The sequence below is a fragment of the Mesocricetus auratus genome, unplaced genomic scaffold, assembly GCF_017639785.1.
Source record: "Mesocricetus auratus isolate SY011 unplaced genomic scaffold, BCM_Maur_2.0 Super-Scaffold_100048, whole genome shotgun sequence".
Lineage (NCBI taxonomy): Eukaryota > Metazoa > Chordata > Mammalia > Rodentia > Cricetidae > Mesocricetus > Mesocricetus auratus.
In genome coordinates this window covers 4,545,266-4,554,895 of record NW_024429225.1, presented here as the reverse complement: position 1 = coordinate 4,554,895, position 9,630 = coordinate 4,545,266, and the positions used below count along the sequence as shown (strand labels likewise).

The 9,630-nt window shown below is 43.0% G+C and overlaps 1 pseudogene; it reads right to left on the bottom strand.

Moving 5' to 3' along the window:
• Window positions 1-5,036: 5,036 nt before the first annotated feature.
• Window positions 5,037-8,859, bottom strand: LOC121136098 (annotated as a pseudogene).
• Between the last annotated feature and the right edge of the window lie 771 nt (window positions 8,860-9,630).

Below are 9,630 nucleotides of genomic sequence, written 5' to 3'. Positions count from 1 at the left end.
TAACTGCAGGACTTTACATTTCACACCATCAATAATACAATGAAAATTTCTGATCCCAAGGTCAAAGTCCTCTTTCTGTCTTCTGGTGTATTTTTGAGTTTACACATGCTCTGACTGCTGAAAGCAGACTATACCTTCTCTTAAATATTTGCATTTAAGGACAGTCTCCAGGATGTGCAAGCTCTGAAATACAGTAGTTATCAGAGGTCATAATCATGAACTGTTCTATACTATAGGAAATTTTATTTGTTAGAGTTAATTGCTTGTTTGCTTAAGTTATAAACTTTATTCATCATGGGAAATTGGATTTTTCTCTTCTGTTTTGTTATAATTAAGCTAATTATCACTACATGTGTTATCATTGAAGTTTTCAGTATTTTCCATGTAAGCTTCCATCATATTTTCCTTATAGCTATGTAAATGAAATATGGAGCTCATAGAATATTCATTTCTAAAGTCTGGCTGAAAAACAATTCTTGTACAGACTCAGGAGAGGTTTATAAACCCCAAGCCATGGTGTTCCACCAAGTCACCATAAGGAAGCCCCAGCCATTAGACAGTCCCTGAAATGCACTTGAGAATTCATCCCATTTCTGTTTTTTAGTGTCTCACTATGAAATGCAAACAGACATATGGGACATACAAACAATTGAGAAAATCTTCCAGAACCTAAAAGTCAAAACTAAACATTCAAGGAAAAACCTCCCAGAAGAAGCATAGATACATCAGGAAAGTATTTTGGATTAGCAAAGATCATATCTGAGAAACATGGAAATGACAGGGTAATCAAAAACAGCACAATAGATGATGCTGTAAACTCTACCAAACAAGGTAAAGGTTTAGACAACAGGAGAGACAAAAATATAAGTATCAATCCAGCGTATCAGTCAGGTAGTCACTGACATGAACAGCAACAGAGAAAGGGAAGGGACAGGAAGTGTCAGAGAATAAATACAAGACCCCAGTGCTGCATGATGTAAGACTTCAATGTAGGTAGAGTTCACAGAGCACTGATCAACTTGGCAGAAGAGATCCCCAGGGCTGTCATCATGCAATTTTAGACTCCTAAAGGCAAAGCTGGTCTTTATTACAGCAACTCCTGACTTCGTGTGATAAGCATAGGAATTCAGACACAAAGGATGTAATTACTTCAGTGGGCAGGAAGAATGCCCACACTATCAAGAATGAACATAGAACAAAACAGTTTGAAATAACCATTTATAAGTTTATCTGCCCCGCGCCTTCCCAGTTGGAGCTAGTGAAAGTTGTGTCTCAATGACACGAGGGCACAGAGCAACAGGAGGGACAGGGTGCCACAGAGACCATACAACCAACACATAAGGCATGTAGTTCTCAGAGCAGTGCAGAGAAACCCACCACCAGGACTGAAGGACAGGGACGAGGACTGCAGGGAGGAAAGAGGAAAGGACAGTCAAGATCTGTTGGAGGGTTTTCTGATGCACTAACAGGAGAGCGCATGGGAAACAAAAAAAATGGGGAAATTAGACAATTAACTGCAGGAAACATGATGCTGTACAAGAAAGATACTGTAACCATAGAACCATAGTCAACAAAAATATTTTTTTTCAAGACAGGGTTCCTCTGTATTGCTTTGGAGCCTGTCTTGTAACTTGCTCTGTAGACCAGGCTGGCCTCGAACTCACAGAGATCAACATACCTCTGCCTCCGAAGTGCTGGGGTTAAAGGTGTGTGCCAGCAGCGCCCGGCCAACCAAAAATATTTTTAATTATAAAACATCCCTATTTTATGTACTCCGTACTTATGCCTATTAGCATTCATTGCAGAAGGGATGATGATTATGGGGATTTTATAGAAAACAAGGCAGCCTTCCTATATTTCTGCTGGAGAAAATTAAAGTTTATGCTCAGTATCAAAGGGATTGGAGAAGGGTTATATATGCAAAGGGCAGAAACACACTTGGGGAATAACTTAAAGAACAATCTCTAAGTTGTACACATAGAACACTACACCAGAACCTCTGTGGTTGAGGCAACTGGGACCTCATTAGGACAGATCTCCCTCCATCATTCTCTCTCCCTTTCTGAGGGTTGGGTTCTAGTCTCTTATCCTTCTATCTCCTTTGTCCTCTCAATGTAGCCTGTTTCCATATCAATTTTACCATTGGGAAGAAACTGAAGGAGAAATAGGCAATAAAAGAAGAAATAATTAGTATGCTGACTTTCAGGTAATTTCTAGTGCGTACCCCACATTTCTATGTTAGGAGTGAAGGGATCACAGGTGCATGCCACTGTTCTATATTTTTAGGTGATTTCTGGGAGTTGAATTCATTGGACGTGTACATCCAGTATCTTTCTTCACTGAAGCTTCTTCTCCAAGCCCTTACTGTATTTTAAAATCAAATAGCTAAAACACCCAAAATAAATGGAGAATTTTTTTACTCATGATAAATGATGTTTCAAAGTCATTAGAAAGAATAGAGAATTTCTGGTCCTCAGCAGCCCCTCAGGTACCCCATCCAATAGCAATATTCCCTCTCCCATCCAATTATGCATCCCTAGTCTTTCTTATTCTCGAAGGTTATTGTTTTTAATGTCATGATCCTCAGAACCCACAGACTTCCCTCTTTTCTCCTTTTCCTCGACAGTTTTTCTGTGGTGTGGGAGAACTCAAACTCTTTGGTATCTAGTTCCTAATGGTTTGCATTCTGTGACTGCATGCTCACGATGAAATCTAACATGTCCATCATATGTCCTGAGCACTGGCAGCTGAATATGGGATGGGGATCACATTGCTGAGACAACTCAAATCCAAACCATCAACATGGGCACAGGCCAGGTGCTTCATTGTTTTATGAGAACATAAAACTGCAGATGGTGAACATATTCAAAATTATCAAGACTTAATTATGAAATACATTTACTTAAACCGTTAAATAACATGTGCTTTTGTTCTTTGGCAATATTAAAGCTTATAATGTTTTGTTTTTACATTTGAGGATATTAAAATATGTTGTGTATTCATATTGTTACTTGGAGTTCAAAGTTCAGGGTTTTGAATTTAAGTTCCTGGTTCTCAGGGACACAAGTGATAACAGAATCACAATATTAACATTTTTAGTTCTCGGGCAAAACATACACATACAGTAGCAGAAGCAATACAAAATATAATAAATCTGTGTTGTATATCTAATGAAATTAGTATTGTGACAGTAAAATGATATAAGATTATACATGTGTAAATAAGTTAGGATACACACCAATGTCTTTGATTCATCCTAGATTAAAATCAGAATCAACATCCAAGCGTAGGCTCCACTGTTTCAAACAGGACTATAGGAGAACCAACCTTAGGAAGTTGTTGGTTCAAGTGTCTAAATATTTTATAATACTGTTATGCAAATCCAGAAAGTATGGTTTAAGCAGTGGTTTTCTTTCTTTCTTTCTTTCTTTCTTTCTTTCTTTCTTTCTTTCTTTCTTTCTTTCTTTCTTTCTTTCTCTCTCTCTCTCTCTCTCTCTCTCTCTCTCTCTCTCTCTCTCTCTCTCTCTCTCCCTCCCTCTCTCTCTCTCTCTCTCTCTTTCTTTCTTTAGTTTTTACAAGACAGAGTTTCTCTGTATTGTTTTTGAGGCTGTTGGTCCAGCCCGGCCTCGAACTCACAGAGATCTGCCTGCCTCTGACTCCCGAGTGCTGGGATTAAAGGCATGTGCCACCATCGCCCAGCTAAGCAGTGGTTTTCAATTCGTGGGTCACACACCTTTTGGGAGCATGGAAGGAAACTTTCACAGGGGTCACATATCAGGTACCCTGCATATCAAATATCTACATTATGATTGACATCAGCACTAAAATTACAGTTGTGCAGTAGCAATGAAATAATTTTATGGTGGTGGGAGTCACCATGACATGAGAAACTGTATTGAACAGTTGCAGTGTTGAAAGGTTGAGAACCATTGGCTTAAGGAGAGAAGTATTTATCCTGCTATGCACTTCCGGTGAGTTCAATTAGTGGTTGCTCAAGACCATTGACTTGGACAGTATAGTGTAGTAACAATATAAGGTAATTTGGAGCTTTTTACCTCATTGCTGACAGAAACAGAGTTAGGAAGGGACCAGACAGGATAAGATATAACCCATAGTATCACTGTTCCCCTAGAGATACTTCCCCAGCTGGGCTCTGCTTCTGAGAATCTCAGGAACCTCTCCATAGGGTCGGCTCACACTTTGAACAGTTGTCCTCCAGCTGCTGGTACAACCTTGGGAGGTTGGGGACTCTTATCAGGGGTTTCTCTAGGAGAAGTATGTCACTACTGCTGTGCCTCTGAGCAGGAAACCTAGTCTAGGCCTACTTCTGGCCTGCCTCCTTGAGCCCAGAGGCAACTTCTTGATATGCTGCCATGGAAACAGACTCAGTCTCCCACCTCCGCAGACTGAGCTTCCACACTTCCTTTCTGCTGGGATAGAATGAGCCCCAATAAGCCCTTCCTCCCCCAGTTGTTTCTGTCAGGTATTACGCTAACACCTGTATAAAAGAAGGTACAGATGTAATGACTGACCTCCTTATCCTGAAAGCTCCAGGCTCAGTCTGCTTCACAGGTGAAGTCTAGATGCTTTTAAACTGTAGAGAAGAGATAATGCCCTTAGAAAGACATGATCTGCTGTGTGGTTCTAACCGGCCTACGGCAAACTATGTAGACCATGCTGTCCTAGAACTAAAAAATTTGCCTGCCTCTACTTCTTAAATGCTATGATTAAAGGGGTGTTCCAACATGCCTGGCTCTTTCTGATGCTAGGTTAGCCTTGTTTACAAGGTTAAGAAAACCATACAATGTCATAGCCCACTTTCACTTATTAACAGATACATGAATAAGTAAACCCAACTATACATTAAGATACATAGGAACAAGTTGTGTGCTCTCAAGAAAACAGTATTAGGAAATACAAAATCAACCATTGTGTTTTATCACTTGTATGGATGGAATAAAATAGATTATTTTGACATGATTATGTCAAAAAATGCAAATGAAGCATTTGATAAAAATGTTCTAAGGAAAGTAACAGCCAAAGAAAGCTTCCTGCATATGGAGAAGTCTGTCTGCCAAATGTTAACAGAAATCACCTTTTTTTTCATACATTGTTTTCATACATTAAGGAAATGTGTTAGCAAATACATACGTTCTACTAATGTAGTAATGCACCCAATAATGAAGTCAATTGACTAGTAAATCAAATGAAGTATGTATGAATTAGAAAGGAAAATGCAAACAACAGTTTTTTTGCCTGTGTGTTTTAGGGAAGGAAAGGGTTTATTTCAGCTTACAGGTTACATACAGCTCATCACTGAGGGAAGTCAGGGTAGGAGCAAAAGCATGGACTTGAAGCAGAAACCAGGGAGGAATGCTGTTTGATGGCTTGCTCAGATAACTTTCTTACAGAGTTCACAGTGTTCTGGCTCTCCTAAATCCATGACAAATCAAGGCAATGCCACTCAGACATGCCCTCAGGCCAGTCTGATCCAGGCAGGCTCTCAATTGAGATTGCTATCTCCATTGTTGCTAGGCTGTTTCAAGTTGACAGATAATGTTAACTAGGACTTTCTATTCCTTTTCAGCGTGACTCACAAACACATTACCTGAAAGCCATAACCATTTATTGCTTCTTCCCCAGATTCTTATGTTAATTTCATAATGTAAAACACAGTGCAAGTTAAAAAACCCACACAAAATTTAAAAATTAAAGCACTTCAAAAGTCCAAAGTCTTTTTTTAAAATGTCTGTTACTTGGGTCTAGTAAAACAAACCAAAGAAACTACACATTTTCTTATTCTACAAGGGAAGAATGGAGCACAGAAATACTCTTATGGGGACAATAACAAAATCCAGCTTTATTAATCCAAATCCAATCCCTAATGTGCAGCATCTGGATCTCATGTCATCTTCTGGGCTCCAAATGGATTGGGCTTTCCTACCTCCCCAGCTCTCCCTATGCATCACATGCAGGGCAGCTTCTCTCAGGATTGGTCCGGCTTCCCTCCGGATCTGTGCTTCCCCTCAGTAGATGACCCATGGTCTTGGCATCTGCAGTATTCTGTAGCATGCTTTTCACCTCCTCTTCCACAGGGATCCCTAAGTCCTGAGGGGAGAGGTTTGATTAGAGATGTCATGTTTAGGCTTGAGTTTTCTAAGAACTCTTACTCTCTCCATAATGTCTAGCTGAGGGTCTCTCTGTCTGTTCTCATCTGCTGCAGGAGGAAGCTACTCTGATGATGGCTGAGAAAGGCATTGTCCATGAGTAGAGCAGTTTGTTGCTAGCAATCATTTTATTGCTGTCTTCCTTAGGCAGAACAGTAGTATTTGTTTTTCCCCGTGCACACTGGCTTTTGTAGTCTCAGGTCTTGGCCACCGAGCAGTGCTGGATGCATGATCATGGAGTGAGCCTCTGATCAATCAGGTATTGGTTGGTTACTCTCACAAGCTTTGTTGCACTGTTGTGTCAGCATAACTCGTATGCAGGTCATTATTCTAGATAGTGTACTCATATAGGTGTGTGCACAGACATGACACACTAAAAGATGAATGCTCATAGCGCGCGTGCGTGTGTGTGTGTGATTTTTAACCTACAATCTTTCACAGCTTGTGTGGAATCCCTCAACAGATGAGGTCAGCCAGCAAATAATCTATTATCAGCCATTGAGTGCCGAAACTGGACCCAAACCAACAGCCATGGAGAGATCCCTTCGTCCTTCTAGGAAATGATGGCTCCTGTGAGGAATGCTGTCTGGCTTGCACTTATCCAGGACTTTATAAATTGTTTTATCAAATTGTTTTCAAGCATCTTGGTTCCTTTAATTCTAACACGTCCATAAGATAACATGGTTCTCCTTAGAGATGTGTCCAAGGGCTGTGTTTGTTCCATTGTTCACACTGCTTCCTGATTTAATCACATTAAAGCATCCAGAAGCTGCTTCAGATTTCCATGGACCTAGCCACTGCTTGCTGTCATCAGAGCACAGGTAAGCTCCAATGGATCTGGAGCTTTTTGGTTAAGGGCTGTAAAGTAAATGCTTGAGGTTTTCTAGTCCAAGGGAACAAATAATGAATGTTCAGCAGACACTAATATAACCAGAAAACACACATACCCCCACAACTATTATTTATTATTTTATGTCTATGGGTGTTTTGTCTGCATGTATGTCCGTGTACCACACGTGTGCCTAGGACTTCTGGAGCCAGAAGAGGGGTCCCCAGATGGTCATGAGCTGTTATGTGAACTTAAGAAATTAAAGACGCAATAACAATAACTGGGTACAACTTTTAAGTACAGTTCTAATAGGAAGAATTTGATTCTTTTGAAAAATTTGAATAGTGCTTAGTTCAATTGGGGCTCTAAACTGATTACAAATATTCATTTCAGTTTGGGAACTGCCAATTTAGTGAGGTTGTTTAAATGCTACACCTGGAGCAGCAGCTCCTTCATCCAGCCTCTGCCATCTTCTCGTTGTAAGTTGGAACCCAAGTTAATGGGATTCTTTGCCATCTCATTGGCCAAGATTGAAACCAAACCCTCAGGACAGATGAGGACACAACCTGCCACCTGTAACCCCTCCCCCTCTGCTTTCACCACGCCCCCCCAAAGGGCAGCGCAGCTGCAGCCACAAACCTGGAGTTTTCAGAACTAAATCTGTGTTTATCGCTCACTTCTGTAAGCCACTCGGGATGAACTAACCCCTTTCCTTCTCTTCGTTCCTTTCTATGGCAAAATCCAGAGAGGAGCTCCCAGACAAGTCCGTTTCCAACACCTCTGAATTAAAGGGCGGATCTAACAAAAATAAAATACATGGCTGGTGCGGGGTTCTGGGAGTAGAGGAGTAAGGTCTTTGGCACAAAGATGACTAGAGACCTCACCTCCCTGAAGCGGGGAGGAAGGGGCATCTGCCAGTTGGAAAATTTTTTTTTCAGGAGACAACACCCAATTTGTCTCTCTAATCATTTGTTGGGACATTCCCTCTTCTCCCTCTACAAATGTGGCCATACCTAGTGCTGTGGAGGGAATCTGCTCTCCTGAAGGGGTTGAGCACAGAATGCACTGTTTTACCCCCAGTCCATCCTAGAGGGAGAGCAGCATCCCTCCCTCTCCCAACTTCCCACTGGGCCTAGCCCGAGGCGCTCAGTTTTCCAACTTTGGTGCCCAGCAACTCACAATAAAAGGCAGGGAACACACAGTGAAGAGCACTGTCATCAGAGCCAGCAGCAGGAGGTGGTCCAGCTCCTCCAGGGGATGCAGGGACTCTTGCCTGTGACCTGAGCCTGTCTGGGAGTGGTCCCTGAGGCAGCAGCGAGGGTGGCGCCTCAGGCGCCTGTGCATGGTATAGAGGTTGTGCATGGCACCCAGGTTGCAGAGCACGGTAGCCAGGACCAGCAGCGCCATGAGGGTGGAGTAGAGCACAGAGAAGCCGAGAACCGACAGCGAGCGCTTCTCATGGACCATCTGGATGAAGCACCAGGTGCCTGGGCAGTACTGCACAAACTTCCCAAAGCCAGACGAAGGGGAGTGCACAGAAAGCCAAGCAGAAGGCTTGGTGCCACCAGCACTCCCCGGAGCAGGGTAATGTGCCTTTGGTAGAAGAAGGGATGGCCCAGAGACAGCCAGCACTCCAGATCCATAGCCAGCAGCTGTCATGTAGGGATAGCTCAAAGAAAGACATGATGAAGGCAAATGCTTGACACAGTGATTGCCAGCAGGGGGAACCAGTTCTTTTATGGTCAGGTTTTGAGCATGGGCAGCCAGGACTAACTACCTGACTAGACAATTGCCCAGCTGAAGAACACACTGCTCATTGCTCATCATCTCAGAGGAGTCGTTTTCCCACCCAGGAGGTTGCATGGCAGGGAGAGAAGGATGCATTCATGGCCCTTGCTGCATCAGGCTGTAGGGGAGGCTGTGGCTCAGCCGGGTGCAGAGGAGCCATGGCAGCTCCGGGTGACTTTAGGGTACAGAGAACTTAAAACAGAGAAAGATCAGCAGGCGGCTGTGTGCTGTTCACAGTCATTCCTCCTGTCTCAGATTCCGAGTCACACTGCTTGGGAAGGGCAGGATACTGCTGTAATTATCCCAGTCTGCGGCAGCTCTGCTGAGAGCTCTTCCTCATTCATGCACAGGGTCCCAGGAGAGACAGATCCTAACCCAGAGTCAGAAGGAGAGGAGAAAGTATCCAGGATCTGAACACCCCAGGCTGGCCCTTCAGAGCAGGCAACAGAACTGCAGACAGAAAGGGAACCGAGTAGGCACCAACAGAGAGAAGGGAAGCAGCAGATGGTGGTAGCCATCAACTCTGCATACAACCAAGCTAGGAGTCTGAGAAAGGGCAATGGTCTATTCTTCTCAGATTTGTGTAAATAACATTGGCGGCACTCCTGAGCCTTGGTTCCCATTCTCTTTCAGATGCCTGCAGTGTGGAGATTGACTATGAGGAGAGAAAAGAGGGGCCTTGGAAATCAGGGGATCTGGTTAGTGTGGCAGAGGTATCCAGTGGCAGTCAGCCAGGCATCAGGAGTTTGTTGAGTCCACCTGTCCCCTTCCATGGTTCCTCTGCCAAGAGGCTGACCAATTTCCAGGCCAGCTTTTTCTGCACATGAAAACCAAGAGGTGATATGA